General features: G+C 40.5%; 1 protein-coding gene and 1 long non-coding RNA gene across 18 annotated transcripts in view; one reads left to right on the top strand and one right to left on the bottom strand.

Moving 5' to 3' along the window:
* LOC106505166 (uncharacterized) overlaps positions 1–16,429 on the bottom strand; it is a 238,165-nt gene extending 221,736 nt beyond the window's left edge. For both annotated transcript variants that reach the window (XR_014818032.1, XR_014818033.1), the window contains exons 1-2: positions 15,831–16,429; positions 10,353–10,454 (exon numbers count right to left, since the gene is read on the bottom strand). This is a non-coding gene — a long non-coding RNA (uncharacterized LOC106505166). The remainder of the gene's footprint in view (positions 1–10,352; positions 10,455–15,830) is intronic.
* The window catches only part of MYO3A (myosin IIIA), a 226,361-nt gene continuing 223,398 nt past the window's right edge, over positions 16,139–19,101 (top strand). For 10 of the 16 annotated variants that reach the window (XR_014818005.1, XR_014818002.1, XR_014818004.1 and 7 more), the window contains exons 1-2: positions 16,479–16,534; positions 17,338–17,424. The gene's annotated coding sequence lies outside the window, so the exon portion shown is untranslated. Of the gene's footprint in view, positions 16,792–17,337; positions 17,425–19,101 lie in introns of all 16 variants that reach the window. The other 6 variants (XR_014818003.1, XM_084980323.1, XM_084980321.1 and 3 more) reach the window with 2 other exon arrangements.

The raw sequence follows: 19,101 nt of genomic DNA, 5'->3' as shown, positions 1-19,101 counted from the left end.
ACTTCTACTTGTTGACCAGAGAAGATCCATAACACATCCTAGTTCTGTCACCTCAGTGCCCTGTGCCTCTGCATTTCCCATCAGCTGAGTCTTCCTTGAAGAATCAACACTATTCTGTTCTGATTGGTTCCTGAGTTCCCTTAGTGCACCTTGATCATGCAAGGAGATTTGAGAACTTTTTTGGTGAGAGTAGTTTCTTGCTGCTTAGAGCCCAAATGAGAAGTGAACACTCTAGAATGCTATAGTTTAAAAACCTCATGTCTGCAAACTAGTGCCTTTGGAATGCACAAGCAATGAGATCCTGCTGTGTAGCACTGGGAACTATATCTAGTCACTTATGATGGAGCATAATAATGTGAGGGAAAAAATGTATACATGTATGTGTGACTGGGTCACCTTGCTGTACAGCAGAAAACTGAAAATATAAAAATTATAAAAAAATAAAACCAGTGATAATGGAAAATATAAAAATTATAAAAAAATAAAAACCTCATGTCTGATTTGATGTAGAAATTGACTAAATCAAAATATGATGCATAAGATGACATTATATTTTTTACTGGAGAGAAAATAATCCACCCATATCCCACTTTCTTTACTTTTCCACAGTGCTGATCTTGAAAGCACCCACAATATATTTTGGATCTGACTCCTAAAGCAAAGAAAAAAGAAAACAAATGAGAACTAATTAAACTTATCAGCTTTTGCACAGAAAAGAAAACCATCCACAAAATGAAAAGACAACCTACTGAGTGAGATAAAATATTTGCAAATGATATGAGTGACAAGGGATTAATATCTAAAATATATAAAGTTCATGCAACTTAACAGGGAAAAACAAACAAACAAACAAACAAAAAACCCCAGCTTGATTAAAAAATGGGCAGAAGAACTGAATAGACATTTTTTCCAAAAAAGACATACAAATAGCCAATGGGCACATGGAAAGATGCTAGATCGTTAATCATCAGAGAAATGCAAATCAAAACCACAATGAGATATCACCTCACACCTGGCAGACTAGCTATCACCAAAAAGACCACAAATAGCAAATGCTGGCTGGGATGTGGAGAAAAGGAAACCACTGTACACTGTTGGTGAGAATGTAAATTAGTGCAGCCACTATGGAAAACAGTATGGAGGTTTCTCAAAAAACCAAAAGTAGAAATACTATATGACCTGGAAATTCCACTCCTGGGTGTATAACCAGAAAAAAAAAAAACTAAATAGAAAAGATACATGTACCCCAATTCTAACAGCAGCATTAATTCCAATAGCCAAGATATGGAAGCAACCCAACTGTCCATCAATAGATGAATGGATAAAGAAGATGTGGTCTATCTATCTGTCTAGATATATATACAGTGCAATGTTATTCAGCCATAAGAAAGAATGGAGTTTTGCCATTTGCAAAAACATGGACAGACTTGGAGGTATTATGCTTAGCAAAATAAGTCAGAAAAAGACAAATACTGTATGATATCACCTATATGTGGAATCTAAAAAATACAAACTAATGAATATAGGAAAAAAGAAATAAACTCACAGATACGGAAAACAAACTAGTGGTTACCAGCAGGGCCAGGGAAGGGAGAAGGGGCAAGACAGAGGGAGGGGACCAAGAGGTACAGACTACTATGTATAAAATAAGTAAGCTACAAGGATACACTGTACAGCACAGGGAATGTGGCTAATATTTTATAATACCTGCCCATTAAATATAACATTAAAAATTGTGAGTCACTATGCTATAAACCTGAAATTTATATAATATTGTACATCAACTATACCTCAATGTAAATAAATAAAAAGACATATTTTCCAAGAGAGAGTACTTCAGCCACTCTAGAACATCCTATTGCTATAATTTAAAAATCTCTGTCTCTTTCCATTTGCTAAGCTTGAGACTTACAAATCTATCGCTTAAGAAAACTTAGAATTGAGATAAAAGTTCATTTTTGATTCAATAATTAGGATATAAAACTTAAATATGCCTTTCTTTCTGAATATTCCTTGACTCTGTATGCCAGAGATGTGCATACATGTATTATGTAATATGTTTTGTGCCTGTGGCATTTTAGCAGGAGGCAAAAATACCTGTCGCAAAGCAAGCCTCCCGTATGTGATGCGTCTCAGAGAAGAAAATATGGTCCTCTTTTATTCCAGGATCAAAGACCAAGAAAATGGTTCAGAGGTCTCCTGGGGAGAGTATTTGTCAAGTTTGCATCTCATTTCTTGGTTCTGAAGAAATCTTCAGTTTCCTCCATTTATAAAGTGGGGAAATCATGGTGTATAATAATGTTTCATACTTTTATTGTGACTTTGAGAATGGTTTCAATAAATGTTGTTTGATTGGGTCTTTGCAAATGTTGAGAAAAAATAGGTTATGACTGGGCTTACTGTTCTCATTTTACAGATAAGGAAACTGGCTTTGTGTGCTCATGTTTAACAGGAAAAGTTATGAATCCAGAGCAGAACCTCTTTTGAAATTGCAGCAACTTAAAAAAAATACATAAGTATGTATATGCATAGATATATGTAAATATATGTATATATAAAAATACATGTAAATGTATACACAATTTATATGTATATGTGCATTACAAATATATAAAATATATTTATACATAAATTTTATATATATATACACACACACATGCATACAGACAAATGATGTAATAGTAAGATTAAAGGAACCACCGCATTTGAATCCATCAAGAGTTTCCCCTAGAATTTTTAGAAGGAAAGAAATAAGGGACCGTGGGAAAGTACTTAACTGTAAAGCACCATAAATGACAACTATAAAGTTTTTCTATCTTGTGGTTCAATGTGACAGATAAATATTATCTACTTGAAAACAGAAGCCATTTCATTTACTTCTCTTCTGTAAATCACGGCACCTAACGCAGTGTTAAACCCATGTGGGTAATATTAAGAGGGGATAAACAAATAACTCTTCATTGGGAAAAATCATAGTATTTATAAAATTGACAAAACACTTAAAAAGGAAAAATGGATACAAATTAACAAAGAGGGAAAAACAAATGGGACGAGCAGGGTGGCTTGCTAAGGGACAGTGACCTCTGGCCAGACTCACTTTGCCTTTCTCAGATACTCATTCACTACTAGGAGTTCTATCAGTCATCTTGGACCCAGGCAGCTGCTGGCATAAAAATGATTTTGGGAAAAGGGGGGCTGTGGTAACCTGGATCAATGTGTCAGGTATAGTCATTTCTTATATTTGCTTTCAGGAAGACTCAGATGATCAGATATTAATGCAAATGTGTTTAAGAATCAGGACGAGGGTTTGGAGTTGCATAGGAAGAAACCCTATGTCACTCAGATAAGCACATATAATCTATGAATGTTAACATACGGGAGGCACCATGTCGGACCGTCAAGTCCTGCAGTGCCCTCTCTGACCGTATAGATCAGGTACACTGTTGGGCAACTAACATTCCCTAGGGGGTACGGTAATAGATTTAGCCCAAGAGTCTTATGTGAACTTTGCTATGTTTGTCTATGTAATTCACCCAACCAGAAGCCAGAAATGTCCTCACTGTAGGCTTCTTCTAATCACACAAAAGGAAACCTGGGGACTCCAGACCAATTGTGAAATTAAGGGGACAATGATTTGATGATGGAGTCAGGGCTTGGCTACACACTATGTGAAGTAGCCTCCCTCTTGCCTCTAGATTTGCTCTGCCTCTGAGGAGCCTGCAGTTTGGGCTAAGGACAGCCATCTCTGTCATCAAAGCCGACTCCTTAGGATGAAACACCCTCCAAAAATTAATCAGCCTAGTATCTGAGGAGGCTCTGGCTGGTTCTAGAAAAGGGCACAACTAGGCATTTCTAGCCTTTGTTTATAAGAGGGAGCAAATGAACCAATCAGAAAGGGTGGAAGGAAACCTGCAGTCAGTCTGGTAGACTTTCTGGCCTCCCATCTCCCCACACTGGACTCCCCAGCCTTGCTGCCCTCCCCGTAGGCTTGCTGCCACCCTCCCACTGCTCCCTTCCTTGCCGATCTGTATCTTTCACCTTGACAATTCCCATTCCTGAATTTCCAACTATTGTGGGGGAAAAGATTTCGTGTCCCTTGTAGCTTCCGCTTAGAAAATCCCTCTCTTCTCCAGGAGACCCAGCCTCCACTCACATGCATACACACACACGTACACCCTCACATGCTGTGCTGACCGGCACATTGCCCACTTTCACTTACTGCTCATCTCTTCGTTTCAAAATCTTTCTACGTATTTCCTCTCTAGGTCTTCTTTTACCTAAATTTCCGAAGACTAGCATCACCTTTCCAGGGCTAGGGGTGCCCGTGTGTTCATTTGCCTTCTGGGTTCACACTATTTCTCCTTCCTCTTCTCCCTGTCTTTTCATCCAGTCATTTATGAAACCCTGTGCTAAGGCACCAAGAATATAAAAATGAGTAAATGATGATTCCTTCCTTCGAGGACACATATAAACAAAAACTCTAGTGCAATGGGCTCAGAGCTGTTTTATGGGTACTGTGGGAGAAAATAAGGTTCATGCCTCAGGGTCGTTTGGAGAAAACTTATGGAAAGCCAGTTGCACAGGGCATGGCATATGTGCTTAACATCTGCTATATTTTTTTTTCCACCAAAGATTGACACATGATTTCAGTTGCTTCTCTTCTATTGGCTTCTTTTTTTTTCTTGAATCTCCACTAGCCTAAAAAAAGCCTTTCCTACATTGCTGCCTCTCTTTCTTTTTCCTTTGTCATCTGATTTCTTTCTTTCTTTCTTTCTTTTTTTTTTTTTTGTCTTTCTCTTTTTTTGGGGGGGGGGGGGCTGCAACCACGGCATATGGAGGTTCCCAGGCCAGGGGTCTAATTGGAGCTACAGCCACCGGCCTATACCACAGCCACAGCAACGCCAGATCCAAGCTGCGTCTGTGACCTACACCACAGCTCAAGGCAACGCCGGATCCCTAACCCACTGAGCAAGGCCAGGGATCGAACCAGCAACTTCATGGTTCCTAGTCAGATTCGTTTCTACTGCGCCATGCCAGGAACTCCTCATCTGACCTCTTAATTTTTCTTCTTTACTACCCATTTATCCTAAAAATATTTGTGGCTTTGAGTGAAAAAGGAGTCATTCCAGCATATGTGCATTGCCCCCCCACACACACACATACACCCTATGTAATTCATTTTGTAAACAAAATCTTTTAGATTACCTATATTGGTGTGTATATATAAGAAATTTTAGTGATATTTCATGACGATGGTGGCAAAGCATTCCTGGAGCCCTTCCTGACCTGCTTTGCAAATCAAACCCTGTTCTTTTAGGACCTTCCTGATCAAGGATGACTTTAAGGCATTAGAGATGTCAAAGTCTCCAGGGTTGTCATTAGCCAGAGTTAGTCCCTTGGAGATGATCAAAGCTTATATCTTAATTTCCAGGACTGCTCTAGAATTGGATCTCTCTCCAGGAGCCAGAGACTCAAGTAACATCTGCTGTGGCACCTTTCCAGGTGAGTACAATGGACCATGGAAATAACCTTTCATATCACACTCATCAAAAGATATACTATCTCTGCTTTTTTTTGTTTGAAGACTTTTAATTTAGGCCCCATTCTTGATATTTTATACTGGCTCCCTCAGAATCTTTTTTGGAACAAATGTGTATAATCTCATTGGTGATACACTATCCCCTGCAGACAGATCATGACTCTAAGAGTTTTAAACTTACACTTAGCAGTCATGTTGAATGTGTGAATTACAGCCATCACTGACATACTTCAAGGTAAACTAAGAAATACTTTCAAACGGGCTAAAGCCCTATTAGCACATGATTTTTACTAGGGACATCTGGTACATCTGGTTGGATTAGACTATTCTCAAGCTTATTTCCACATCTTTTCTACATTTTTCTGTTTATTGATATTTCTAATTTTGCTTCATTTCTGAATTCAACATATAATTGTTCCATTCTTCTAAATGATTTAATGATTAAAGTCAATGGATTACTAAATGGTTGTCCGCATTTTAAAGTTCTTAGCGTCAACTGATCAGATAGTGAAGAAATGAATTGGGTTATAATGTCTGATCATTTCTTACTCTCTTGCTTATCTCAAAACATGGGTCTTGAGACAGTTTTTCAAATTGCATTATTAGAATGTCGAACATTATTACAGTATATTTTCCAAGTGAAGGGGGTCCACAGTAATTCTAGAGCTGTAATAAAACAAATTCTGAAAGAGAGTTTAATGCTTTCATATACAGTGTTTTGTTTTAAATATTCAAGTTCTATGTTAAATGGAGAATATTTGATTTTCTTGCACATTTTCAGAGTTAGTCAAATAAATAAAACAAACTAAACATTTTTCTCTGAGAGGCTTAGAACATTACAGAGTCAAATACATTAGTTTTTCCTATAAGAAGGAGAGTAATCTCTATTTTTCAGGTGGAAAATTGAGAAAGAGAGACAATTTTGCCCATTGTATCTAGGTGTGTCCGCAGCAAATCCCACTCTCTGCAAAACAGTGAAATAGGTTAGAAATGTATTTAATTTTCCTCAATTTCCACCTCAAAGTTCACTTCTGAAAGCTTCCACACTTTCAGATCCTCGCATCTTTCATTTGAATTTAGTTTCACTACAAGCATACATATTTTTCAGCCCATTTTAGTCCCAACCCCACATTAAAAATAAGCAATGCCTTTTCTTTTTTTTTCTTTTTTTTTTTTCTTTTTCAGGGCTGCACCTGCAGCATATGCAAGTTCCCAGGTCAGCGGTCAAATCGGAGTTACAGCTGAGGCCTATATCACAGCCACAGCAACAGTGGATCCAAGCTGAATATGCAACCTATGCTGCAGCTTGAGGCAACACCGACCCTTAACCCACTGAGTGAGGCCAGGGATCGAACCCATGTCCTCAGAGAGGCAACGTCGTGTCCTTAACCTGCGGAACCACAAGAGGAACTCCCTATGCAGTGCCTTGTTCCACATCCTCTCAAGTCCTGTTCTCTGCTAATAGATGTAATAATTTTTAATCAAGGACAATAACTTCAACACCCTTCCCAAATGTCTCCAGCCTCCAGCAATTTGGGGCTACCCAGGATCAGATTCAGAGGATCTAAGTTTGAATCTCCTAGCTCTTGAATCATCCAGACCTCAGTTTCCTCATGTACAACACAGGGATAATAATATTGACTTCACAGAAAGGTTGGAAGGATATATGAAAAGAATTATATATAACTGCTATTTGGTATTAACCACATAGGCATTCTTTTGAGAGCCTTGAATAACTCGTACACTGCAAAGAATTTCTGATTCATTTACAAGTCAGTGGAAAGACATTCGGGGTATCTCCAAAGTTTCTTACTTTTCTATGCAAAAGCAAGCCCATGCATTAAAAGGCAATCGACCTCACCTCCCAGGTGAGGATGGCTACTCAAAAAAACAGAACTTAACAAATGCTGGAAATGACGTGAAGAAATTGCAACCCTTGTGCACTACTGGTACAAATGTAAAATGGTACAGCCTCTGTGGCAAACAGTTTGATTGTTCCTCAAAAGATTAAGAACAGAGTTATCATTTGATCCAACAATTCTTTCTTTTTTTCTTGGCTGCACCTGTGGCATATGGAAGTTTCTGGGCCAGGGATTAAATCTGAGCCACAGCTGTGTCTGTGACCTTTGTCACAGCTGTGGCAACTCTGGGTCCTTAAACCATGTGTTGGGCTGGGGATCAAAGCCTCACTGCTTTGAGACAACGCCATATCCTTAACCCACTGCACCACAGCAGAACTCCTGATTCAGCAATTCTTCTCTTGGATATATACCCAAAATAACTTAAAGCAGGGACTTGAGGTGTCTGTACATCCATGTTCATAGCACCATTATTCACGATCACCAAAAGGTGGAAGCAAGCCAAGAGTCCACCAATGGAAGAACGCATAAACAAAATGTGCTATACACATACAATGAATTCAGTCTTTAAAGAAAATAAGGAAATTATGACATATTGTAGTGGGGAGGGGGAAGGGCCCTCCCAGAACAAAGGGAAGGCAACACGCAACACCAACATCTGTGCACTCATGAGCAGTTCTGCAACAATGTAAAATAACCTGCATCCGTGAGAAAGGGCATATTTATAACTATCTGCTCAAAATTTATAGAACATCTTATAAGGGGAACAAAGGAATTTAGGGCATATTGATAACTATCAGCTCAAAATTTATAGAACAACTTATAAGGGGGACAAAGGAATTTAGGCGGGAAACCTAAGGGGGTATATAAGGTGATGCCCTGCTGTGTCTGGGGCTCAGCCTCTGGAGATTAATCTGCTGAACCAGTGCCGACATGAATAAATGCTGATCCCTGGTAAAAAGCCTTGGTGTCTCATTTCTCTGTACAAAAGTCCTGCCAACAACAGGTATGCTACACTATAGATGAACCTGGAGGACATTATGCTAAGTAAAATAAGCCAGTCATGAAAGGACAAATGCACATGATTCTACTTATCTGAAGTACCTAGAGCAGTTAATTCATTGAGACAGAAAGTAGAATGGTGATTGCGAGGGGCTGGGGGAATGAAGAACAGTAGCTACTGTGTAATGGGCACAGCTTCAGTTTTACAAGATGAAAAGAGTTCTGTGGGTGGATGATGATGACAGTAGTACAACCATGTGAATGCACTAAATGCCACTGAGCTGTACACTGGAAAATAGTTAAGGTGGGAATTTTTATGCTATGGGTATTTCACTACAATTTTTTTTTTTAAAGACAATCAACCAATCTGGCACAGTAAAGCCTCACATTTCTTATCTGAACAATTGTCTGTAAACAAAGTGTCTAAAAACAAAGAAATACCATTAGAATTTATTATTATTTTGGCCTTACCCATGGCATATGGAAGTTCCTGGGCCAGGGATTGAACTCACACCATAGCAGTGACAACACCGAATCCAACTGCTAGCCCACTGAACCCAAGAATTTATTATGTTAAGCAACTTTTAAAACAAGGTAAATCAGCTCCACATCCCAGGCTCTATGTATGTTCAGCTACATATAAAATTGCTTCTCACTACATGGTCCTTATAAATAGTGCACCCTCAGGTTAGCTACTTGACTTCTCTGGGCCTTAGCTTACTCTTCTGTAAAATGGAAACACTCGTTACTTTTCAGTTGGATTCTTGTGAGGAGTCAATTAAATGGTGAATGGAAAGGGCTTGGTAGGCATATGGCACAGGGAGTGCTTAGTATGTTTCTTTCTTTTATAGATAAACTCATTGAAATGAGAATTAATTATACCCTGAGGGTCACAATTTACAAAGATCAAAAGGACAGATATCTGTGAAAGGGAGTGGAAAAACCACGCATTTGGTGGACTTGAGGAAAAAAGTTTCAAATTTATTCCCAAAGGTAGATTTTGTTCTTTATTTTGTTCTTGTTTGTTTGTTTGCTTCCTTGATATTTACTTTGCTAGCTTTCCTGCTTTTCAAAGTTTTTTTTCCCCCCAATCTTCTGGCTCCATTATACTAATTGGCAGTGTAAATATTTTAACAAACTCTGTGGGGTTACTTTACCTTGGCTTTAGCCAAATGTATAATGTAACACCACCAAGACAACCTGCTTCACCTCACCATTTGAGGCTTCTCAGCCTTGAATTAATCACATGACAAAGAATTATGCAATGTTTTGAAATCAGAAATTGGAACACAGAAGGCTGTGCCTACATTAGAGCTTTGGGGAACTCTCCGAAGAAGAATGCACATTGAGATTTTTATTTGGTTTTGCTTAAATCAAAGAGAACAAAATTCTTCCAGGAATGTACCCCTTTGAAACTCTCGGTGCATTAATTAACTGCTGTAATCATAGAGAAGGGTTATGATGCCACTCATCAGGAGAAGCTCACCCTGAACCACATCTGCCTAAAAACTCTATTTCATGGTCACTAGATGACACTTACGTAATCCCTCCATGCCATTTAACAGAGAGAGAGAGCTATTCCCAAGACCCATGGACCATTCCTTTATGTTCTTACCTGAGAGGGTCACCATACGGGTACACTAGCAGTGTAAGGACTCTTCTTGCAAAGGGCTTAAGTAATACAGCCAATGATTTCACTTATGGTAAAGTTGGGATGGCAAAGCAGAGGCAAAAGTCACCAAAAAGTTGGAATACCCTAGGATGGTGAAAAACCTACATTAAGACAATACCAGTGTGATCTAGAGAAGGATTCATTTGAGAACTAATTTCACTAGGCTGCAATTCTTGCACACACATTGCAGGGAACCTCTCTGAGGCGCAGAGAGCGGGGAAGGAACGCTGTTCCTCCCCTTGCTGGCTCTCTTGGATCTCAGTGGTGCTGAGTTACTTACAAGGTGTTGTTCGCTTAAAAGGTGGGATCTGCTTCTGGCAAGTCCATTCAGTTCCTGCCTTCTCTGAGCCTCTATGCCCCACGCTGGACAGGTGGGTTAAAACTGGAATGAGAGAGAAGAGGTGGGGCTTATTCTTCAATTCTCTTTTGACAGTAATAAAGAGGACATTCCACTTTGAGCCTCAACTCCTTGTGCCTTTTTTTAATTGGCTGGAAATAAACTCCCCTAAACCTCTGGCAGAGGGGATGATCATTTCCTGGATAAGATGGGGGGGGGAGGGAAACAGTAAGGAAAATTTTGTGACATGGCAGAAAGCCAAACCAGTAGAACTTATGAGCAGAACAAAGTAACACAGAAGAAGAAGGAAAAGTAAACCCTGTCCCATCTGGTGCTAAAACAGATACGAACCTATTCTAAAAGAGAAAGATTTGAATATTCTGAAAAAGCTGTTTCCTGTGCCTAATATTCATATACCCTTCAGACACACTATGTAAAATTTAGAATTCATTGTTTCTAGTCTCCAACCCACATCTCCTTCTGTATTCCTTTGGTTTCTGGGACCACAGTTCTCTAATTAGCTCAGGAAGAACACTGGGTTCATGAGTCACCTTGAGGCCAGACTTAGTATTTGACCTTCTCTCCATCCCACACCACCTCTCCTGTGGTTTCACTGAAGGCTTCTGGAGAGACAGAGAAGATGGTTCTATTCTTTCACGCTCTAGCTAAATGTAATCAAATGTCTCCTGGGCCTTTTAGTTCTTCTCCCAGAGTTATTTCCCAAAGGTTTCAATTCCGCTCAGCAAAACAAAGCCCTCAATTGGCCCAATTCAACTTTCCTAGAAAAAAGTTATGCAGCCATTTGTTACCACTCCAGCACACCCATGGTGGTGGTGGGTGGGAGGCATCCAAGTATACTTATCAAAGCATTCCTTCATCACAAATCCATCTCTTGAGATGAGCAGGAAGAGGAGTCTTTCTGCCATATTCGGTTACAAAATCTGATCATCAAAAACTCTGAGTAGCCCTCAAAGTCACCTCTTCCTCTCTGTCTCATCTATTAGATTGTGGTATTTACTCCCAAAATTTCTTTAATAACTTCCCATGATCGAAAACATCTATGCTGTTTGGTTTAGCCTGTGGGGCTTTAGGACCAAGCTCACCCATTTGCAGCTTTATCTCCCATGACTTTCCAGCCACACTCAAGCATCTTGTTTCTTCTGGGTCTCTATTTCTGCAAGTACTGCTCTGCTGTCTGATAGGACCTCCTTCCCTTGCCTACCTAGCAAGCTCCTATACAGCCTTATATCTTAAGCCCAATATCTCCTCTGAGAAGCCTTCCCTGACCACTACCCTCTTCCCCCCTTCATTCAACCTCTCAACTCAGACCACATAAAACTACTTACTTTCTCCTTTAGCTCCCATACCTCCCTGGCCATTCCTCTAGTGTAGCAATTATCTAAAAATAGCATTCTCTATCCATTAAAGTCCTGGTGTTGTTCTTGTCAATTTCAGTGAGATTTTCTTTTCTGTTTTTTTTTTAGGGCTGCACCTGTAGCATATGGACATTCCCAGGCTAGGAGTCTAATCAGAGCTGCAGCTGCAGGCCTACACCACAGCCACAGCAACACTAGATCCAAGCTGCATCTGCAACCTACACCACAGCTTGTGGCAACTCTAGATCCTTAATCCACTGAGGCCAGGGATTGAAACTGCATCCTCATGGATACCAGTCGGATTCTTAACCTGCTGAGCCACAACGGGAACTCTGCAATTTTATAAAGATATGAACCCTATTTGATCTATGGCACCAATTTCTTCCGAAGTAAAATTTCCCTTTTCATTTTTTTGTTGTTGTTGTTGTTCATTTTGGTTGACATTTTTAAGGGACATACCAAATTTCTCAGTTAAATTTACCAATTATTTTCCCAGGCAACTGCTTTTAAACAGAAAATGTTTGCCCATCCAAATGTCTGATAGACATTAATTTTATCAAGGCTTTTGATTAGATTTTCTAAATTTAACTCTTTTTTTGTCTCTCTCTTTTTTTTTTTTTTCCTAGAGCTGCTCCGCGGGATATGTAGGTTCCCAGGATAGGGGTCTAGTTGGAGCTGTAGCTGCTGGCCTACACAGAGCCATAGCAACGTGGGATCGGAGCCACGTCTGAGACCTATACCATGGCTCATGGCTAAGCCAGATCCTTAACCCACTGAGCAAGGGCAGGGATTGAACCCATAATCTCATGGTTCCTAGTCAAATTCATTAACCACTGTGCCACGACAGGAACTCCTAAATTTAACTTTTTAATCCTATGGTATTTATCTTGTGCATGATGTGACACAAGGATCTAATTACATATTTGCCTAAAAGCTGACCAATAGCCCTAGAATCATTTACTGAACAGTTTTTCTCTTATAATGATTTTTATGGCTTTGTAGCATATATGAAGTCCTTATATCTGTTAGCAAGTGTTTTTAGACTATTTTTTTATCAGTTTGAGGGTTTCTTTCAGAAAGAAAAAAATAGCTCAGACTGAGAATGTAGAATCTGCCTGGCCATTCTGCAGGCTGGTACAGGGGGCTGCAAGATGAACAGGAAACCATTTTCCTTCCCAGGGCACATGTTGCATCACAACAGCCATCGTCTTTGAGTGACTACTGTTTTCTTGCTCATTGGAAAAATCTTGTTCTCTAAAGTCAAAGACTATCAGAAAACTGATTTTTGAAGTTCTACCCGTAAGAACGAAACAACCCACTTGTGCATGGCGGTTCTAACTCACTTTGACAATTTGACACCACCTTGATTTATGACTCAGGTGCAGAACCTCAGATAAGGCATTTCTGAATTTGACATTCTACATTTATTCAAGGCAACAGGACCCTGGGCTCATTCTGCCGTTCAAACCTCAGGCTGATCCCTTTAGTCCCAGCCCTGCTCTGCTTTAGGTCTCTAGAAACCTGGTCTCACGGTTTCCCTGGTGCTGTTATAGGAAGTCAGTAAATCTGACCGTGGCATTGCAGGTGTTGTCTCTAATGGTCTTAGGCTGCCGATTGGATTGGACACTGTTCTATTCTTATGTTGGTGCTGTGTTCTTAATTATTATATTTTAACGATATGCTTTTTCTTTTGCATCGTTGTCAAAAGTTTCTCAAAGGAGTTCCCGCCATGGCGCAGTGGTTAACGAATCCGACTAGGAGCCACGAGGTTCCCGGCTCGATCCCTGCCCTTGTTCAGTGGGTTAACGATCCGGCGTTGTTGTGGCTGTGGTGTAGGCCGGCAGCTACAGCTCTGATTAGACCCCTAGCCTGGGAACCTCCATATGCCGTGGGAGCGGCCCAAGAAATGGCAAAAAAAAAAAAAAAAAGTTTCTCAAACTTTTTGGTCTTCAGACCCTCTTTTACACTCTTAAAAATCATTGAGGACACCAAAGAGCTTTTGTTTCTCTGTTATATCTATTAATATTTGTTGTATCTGAAATTTAATTTCAAAACACCAGGAGACTCTGCAAAAAACAAAAATCGAGTTTCTATATGATCCAGTAATTCCACTCCTGGGCTATACCCAGACAAAACTTTGAAAAGACGCATGTACCCCTATGTTCGCAGAAGCACTATTCACAACAGTCAAGACATGGAAACAACCTAAATATCCATCGACAAATGAATGGATAAATAAAGTGTACATATACACATACATGCAAAATATGTGTATATACACACACAATGGAATATTACTCAGCCATTAAAAACAATGAAATAATGCCATTTGCAGCAACATGGATGGACTTAGAGATTATCACACTAAGCAAAATAAGAAAGAGAAAGAATCCAAAATATGACACAAATCAAAATACCTATGAAACAAAAACAGACTCACAGATATAAGAGAACAGAATTGTGGTTGCCAGGGTGTACGGAAGGGAAGGATTGGGAATTTGGGATTAGCAGAGGCAAACTATTTATATAAGATGGATAAGCAGTAAGTGCCTATTGTATAGCACAGGGAACTATATTCAATAACCTATGTTAAACCATAATGGAAAAGAGTATGAAAAAAATATACATGTATAACTGAATCATTTTGCTGTAGAGCAGAAACTAACACATTGTAAATCAACTATATATCAATAAAATTTGAAATATTAAAAAATAGAAATAAAACGAGCTTAAAAACACTACGAGACTCGTTACACATTAACATAAATAGCATTTTTGTGAAAAATAGCTATATCTACCAAAACAAAGGAAATTTAGTGGAGAAATGGCCTTGTTTTACATTCTTGCAACTTCCTTTAAGGTTTGGCATAACAGAAGACAGATCTACTGCCTTCAATCTATTATCATAGCACATATAATGCAGCCACTGGAAAACCTCACTGTAAACTTTTGAAAGAATGGGAATGAAAAATAGTGAAAAAAACTCTTAACATTGTTACGAAAGCATTTTTGGTCCTGTAAACCGCTTGGTGACCCCAGGGGTTTCTGGGTCCCCAGGTGCCCCCAGACCATAGTCTGAGAACCACTGGCCTTAGCTATTCTAGCTAGGAGTTTCTCAGATAAATTTTAGAATACTTTGGGGAGTTAGTAATTATGTATTTAAAATCCTGTCTTCTCACTTAAGGATATCCTATGTCTCTCCAACTGATAAAATACTTTATACATGATTTTTCAATAGTCCTGCCTTTTCCTTTTTCCACACTCCCACATTTCTCATTTTTCACCATTCCTAGTAATTTTAGTTTCTTTATTGCTATTGTGAACAGTATCCATTTTTCCCATTGGGTTTCTTTCTTTTTTTTCTTTTTTGTCTTCTTAGAGCCACGCCTGCAGCATAGGGAGGTTCCCAGGCTAGGGGTCGAATCAGTGCTGTAGCTGCCGACCTACACCACAGGCACAATAACACCAGATACAAGGTGCGTCTGCGACTTGCACCACAGTTCATGGCAATGCCGGATCCTTAACCCATTGGGCAAGGCCAGGGATGGAACCCAAGTCCTCATGGATACTAGTCAGATTCATTTCCACTGGGCCCCAATGGGAACTCCTCCCATTGGGTTTTAATTGGTCATTGTTGGCCTGTTACAATTTTCTATGTAGACATCCCGTTACTCTTTAATTAATTCTTTTGCTAAATAATTTGGTGTGATCTAGTTTGTAAAGAAAGAACTTGAAAACTTGAATCTGTTTATACAAGGTTAATATTTGTACAATATTCTCAAAACTCTGAGATATCATCACATATTAGATGAGGAAAACCCGCTGTTCAAGTTCTATATTTCAAAGATATTTTATGAGGAAGCATCTCAAATATGCTGAATACCAGAAGCATCTATTCAAATGATCATGTTTTTTTCCTTAAGACAGAGGCACTCATTATCTCTGTTTGGTCTCCTAGAATTCTTCTCATTTAGACAACATCATGAAGGACTGACCCATTTAGATTATTAACAGATTCAAATGACATTTTCATCGTGGTTCTCACCTTTTGAAGGAGAGGAAGGCATAACCATGCCCCAAATGTCCCCTGAGGCTGTTTAGGGTATCTGGCCAGCAGGGACCCAGACAGGTGACAGAGAGGACCAACTAGAGGGCTGGTAATTAGCAGGCCTCCTCCCTGAAAGAAGTTTCTGCCTTGACTTCAGCCTGAGCCCCAAATTCCTTAGGCCACACGAGTGAACTCTAGTTAATTGCAGGGTCAGAGCGTGCTGGCCTCTCGAGAAGACATCCTCTTGGCATGAGCCCCAGGGAGTCTGGGGGAAGTTCTTGAGGGAAAACACCACGCAAGCAAGCGGAATTTGCTTCAGATACGTGGACTGGTCGGAGACGGTTCCAGGAGTCCGGGGTGTTCCCCCTTCCCCCTCGGCGCCAGGCCTAGGAGACACGGCGGAGTCCCAGGGGGCTCCCCAGAGCCACTAGCCTGTGACCCCGCGACGAACGCCGGGCGGACGGCGCGGCCTCCCCTCACGGGGGAGGGAGGAGGTCACCGGCGCGCGTAGGCGGGGGAAAAACATTCTCCCAGAGCCTGGAGAGGGGCCAGGGGCGAGCGGAGACTCCGCCCCGCGCCCACGGCCGGCCCCACCCGACGCTGACCTTCGGCCCGCCCCCTCGGACGGCCCGCCCCCGAGCCCGGGAGCCCCGCGCACCTGCGCCTCCAGGTGAGGATGGAGACGTCCGCTTTCTGCCCAGGTAGGGGGCTGGGCCTTGGCGGCGAGGAGCTGACCCTGCAGCCGTCGCTTCCCCGACCGCCGGGGTCGTGACGGACGCGCGCGGGGCTCCGAGAGCGCCAGGCCCCCACATCCTTCTGGGGGCACCGTACCGGGAACGAGAGGGAAACTCTGGGGGTCAGCGCGCCTGGTCCCGGGAGAGTCGGGGGAACCTGTGGCCCGCGCCGCGCTGGTCCACCCGAGGGAATTCCTGTTCAGGGCTCATTTCTCTGGCAGCAGGTTGGTGGAACTAGGGTCCCTGTCACTTCAGACGCATTTGTAAAGTTTTTCTAAGTTCAAAGTGCAGATGAGAAGGAACATTGCGAGCGTTACTGAGGGGGAGAAAATCCTTCCAGAAACCGTGTCATTTCGGCTTGCTCACCCCAGCCCTGTTCTGTAGTAGTTTCTGAGTTCATCTTGCTAAAATTTTACTACACTTAAAAAATTTTAAGTAACATTTTATTATTATTAGGATAATAGTTGGATTTAAGCCTTGAATTAGACGTTGTAATGGCACTAAAATAATTTTTTAAAAGTTTTTGAAAAAATTTGAATGCCCAAAGAATCCTCATGGGTTTTGTGGGTGTTCTAAAAGCCTTTTTTTTTTGGTAAATATCGTTGCTTAACTTTAGAGTTGTGTTATGCGATCACAGGATGTGAGGTGCTCCGTGCTATGCAAAAATGCTAAACCTGAGAGTAGATTATCGTCCTGCCATGCAACCTAAATGTTTCCCTGGATCCTTGGCGGTTATCCTTGTGACACTTGATTTGTTTGTTGTGTTACAGGTCCAGGATCACAGGAACAGCCTGGACACTTACTCTATGCCATGATATCTGAACATTATTATGTATTATTTTCAAGCTTTGCTAAAGGTAGGTGATAAAGTCAACAAGTTTTCTGGATTTGCTGGAGCCTAAGTGCCAAGTTTTGACAGATAAATGACAGCGCCAGAGCCTAAGTGCCAAGTTTTGGCAGATGAAAGATGGTGTGCGTTTTTCATGCGGTATTGGTTTTTATTACATTATTAAAAGGTAATTGTTTTCAAATGGGAAAATTTAGAGATGTATAAGATTTCAAAGATAACTTGTTCTTTATGAATATATTGTCATATCTAGCATGTGAAAAATTTCTCTCATTTGTCTTAGTCCTTTTTTATTATTTTTTGAGGGGGGAGGGAGTGCAAAGTAAAAGTCAACGTGATGATCTTTAATACCAGATTATATCTCTTTGGAGAGATTTTGGTCACATCACATAAGGAGTAGAATCATCCAGCACTTCTTTTTTTCCACTGTATCTTTACAGCCCATTTTTTGTGTGTGTGCAGATATTCTACGAAAAATAACTTTTATCTGTCAAATCCAAACTATTCGAAGATTTATTAGTTGCTACTGATAGTGTGATAAACAAATATTTGAAAGTGCAAATATATTTTAGACTATATAAATGTAAATTACATGAAGTTTTACTGTGAAACTGTTTTGTCATTTTAATAATTTCTGCAGTGCCAGTACTCTAACCTGTTTGTTTTGTTTTAAACAAACAGGGATCTCTTCATTAGCTTTTTTTCCCCAGATTGATAGTTTGAAAGGTTGTTATCTAACAAACTCCCTTTCCTTGGCAATAGGAAAGAAACTCAGTTATCCATAAGAGGTAAACATTTCCTTTAGGCTTTCAAATTAGTTTACAGAAGACTCCTTACCACCTTGGAAACACCAGGGGGTCAGGAACCTCAAGTTGGAAAGCATTACTCTTTTGAACTGAAATCATCTATCATGAAACATCAGATTTCTGCCGTGGACTCTGACCTGGTTTATTTCTTTTTTTTTAGGGCCGCACCCACGGTATGTGGAGGTTCCAAGGCTAGGAGCCTAATCGGAGCTGTAGCTGTTGGCCTACACCTCAGCTCATAGCAATGCCGGATCCTTAATCCACTGAGCAGGGCCAGGGATTGAACCTTCATTCTCATGGATCCTAGTCAGATTTGTTTCCACTGAGCCACGATGGGAACTCCTGACATGGTTTGTTTCTTGACTTTGCCAGCATTATGACCTTAAAAACTCTCTAATCCTGTCTTCTTTTCTGAAAACGGGGATTACACCAGTGCCTTCCTGAAGGATTTCTTACAAGTGTTACAGTTACATGACATAATGCATGTAAAACTCTCCCCACAGTAGATACCTGGCATATGATAAACAGAAAAATGCCAGCCACTGTTATCAGCTATTTCTCTTGATCTCTGAGGATGATTATACCATGTGGATAAGTTCTTGTTTATTTGCCATTTTAAAGAAAGAACACAAAACATCACATAGAAGTTACAGGCTGATAGCATAAAGGCTGAATGTTGCTGAATTTGGTATGTTTATTTGGGTCAGGGTGATACTTTAAAGTAGTTGAATACTATAAAACTATTTACCAAAGTTTTAAATTTTGTGAATTGTACATAAATTCCTAGAGTTCTCCCTTCTGAAAAATGAGAGAACCAGGCAGGGTGGGATTTGCAGCTGCCAGCAGCTGAAGCCAGGGTGTGGCTGCCCACTTTGGGTAGG

Source organism: Sus scrofa, chromosome 10 (assembly GCF_054392235.1).
Source record: "Sus scrofa isolate SSC_HxYL_T2T_F1_AM1 chromosome 10, Sscrofa_HxYL_maternal_Yorkshire_Landrace_v2.0, whole genome shotgun sequence".
NCBI lineage: Eukaryota > Metazoa > Chordata > Mammalia > Artiodactyla > Suidae > Sus > Sus scrofa.
This window is presented reverse-complemented; position numbering and strand designations above follow the sequence as displayed.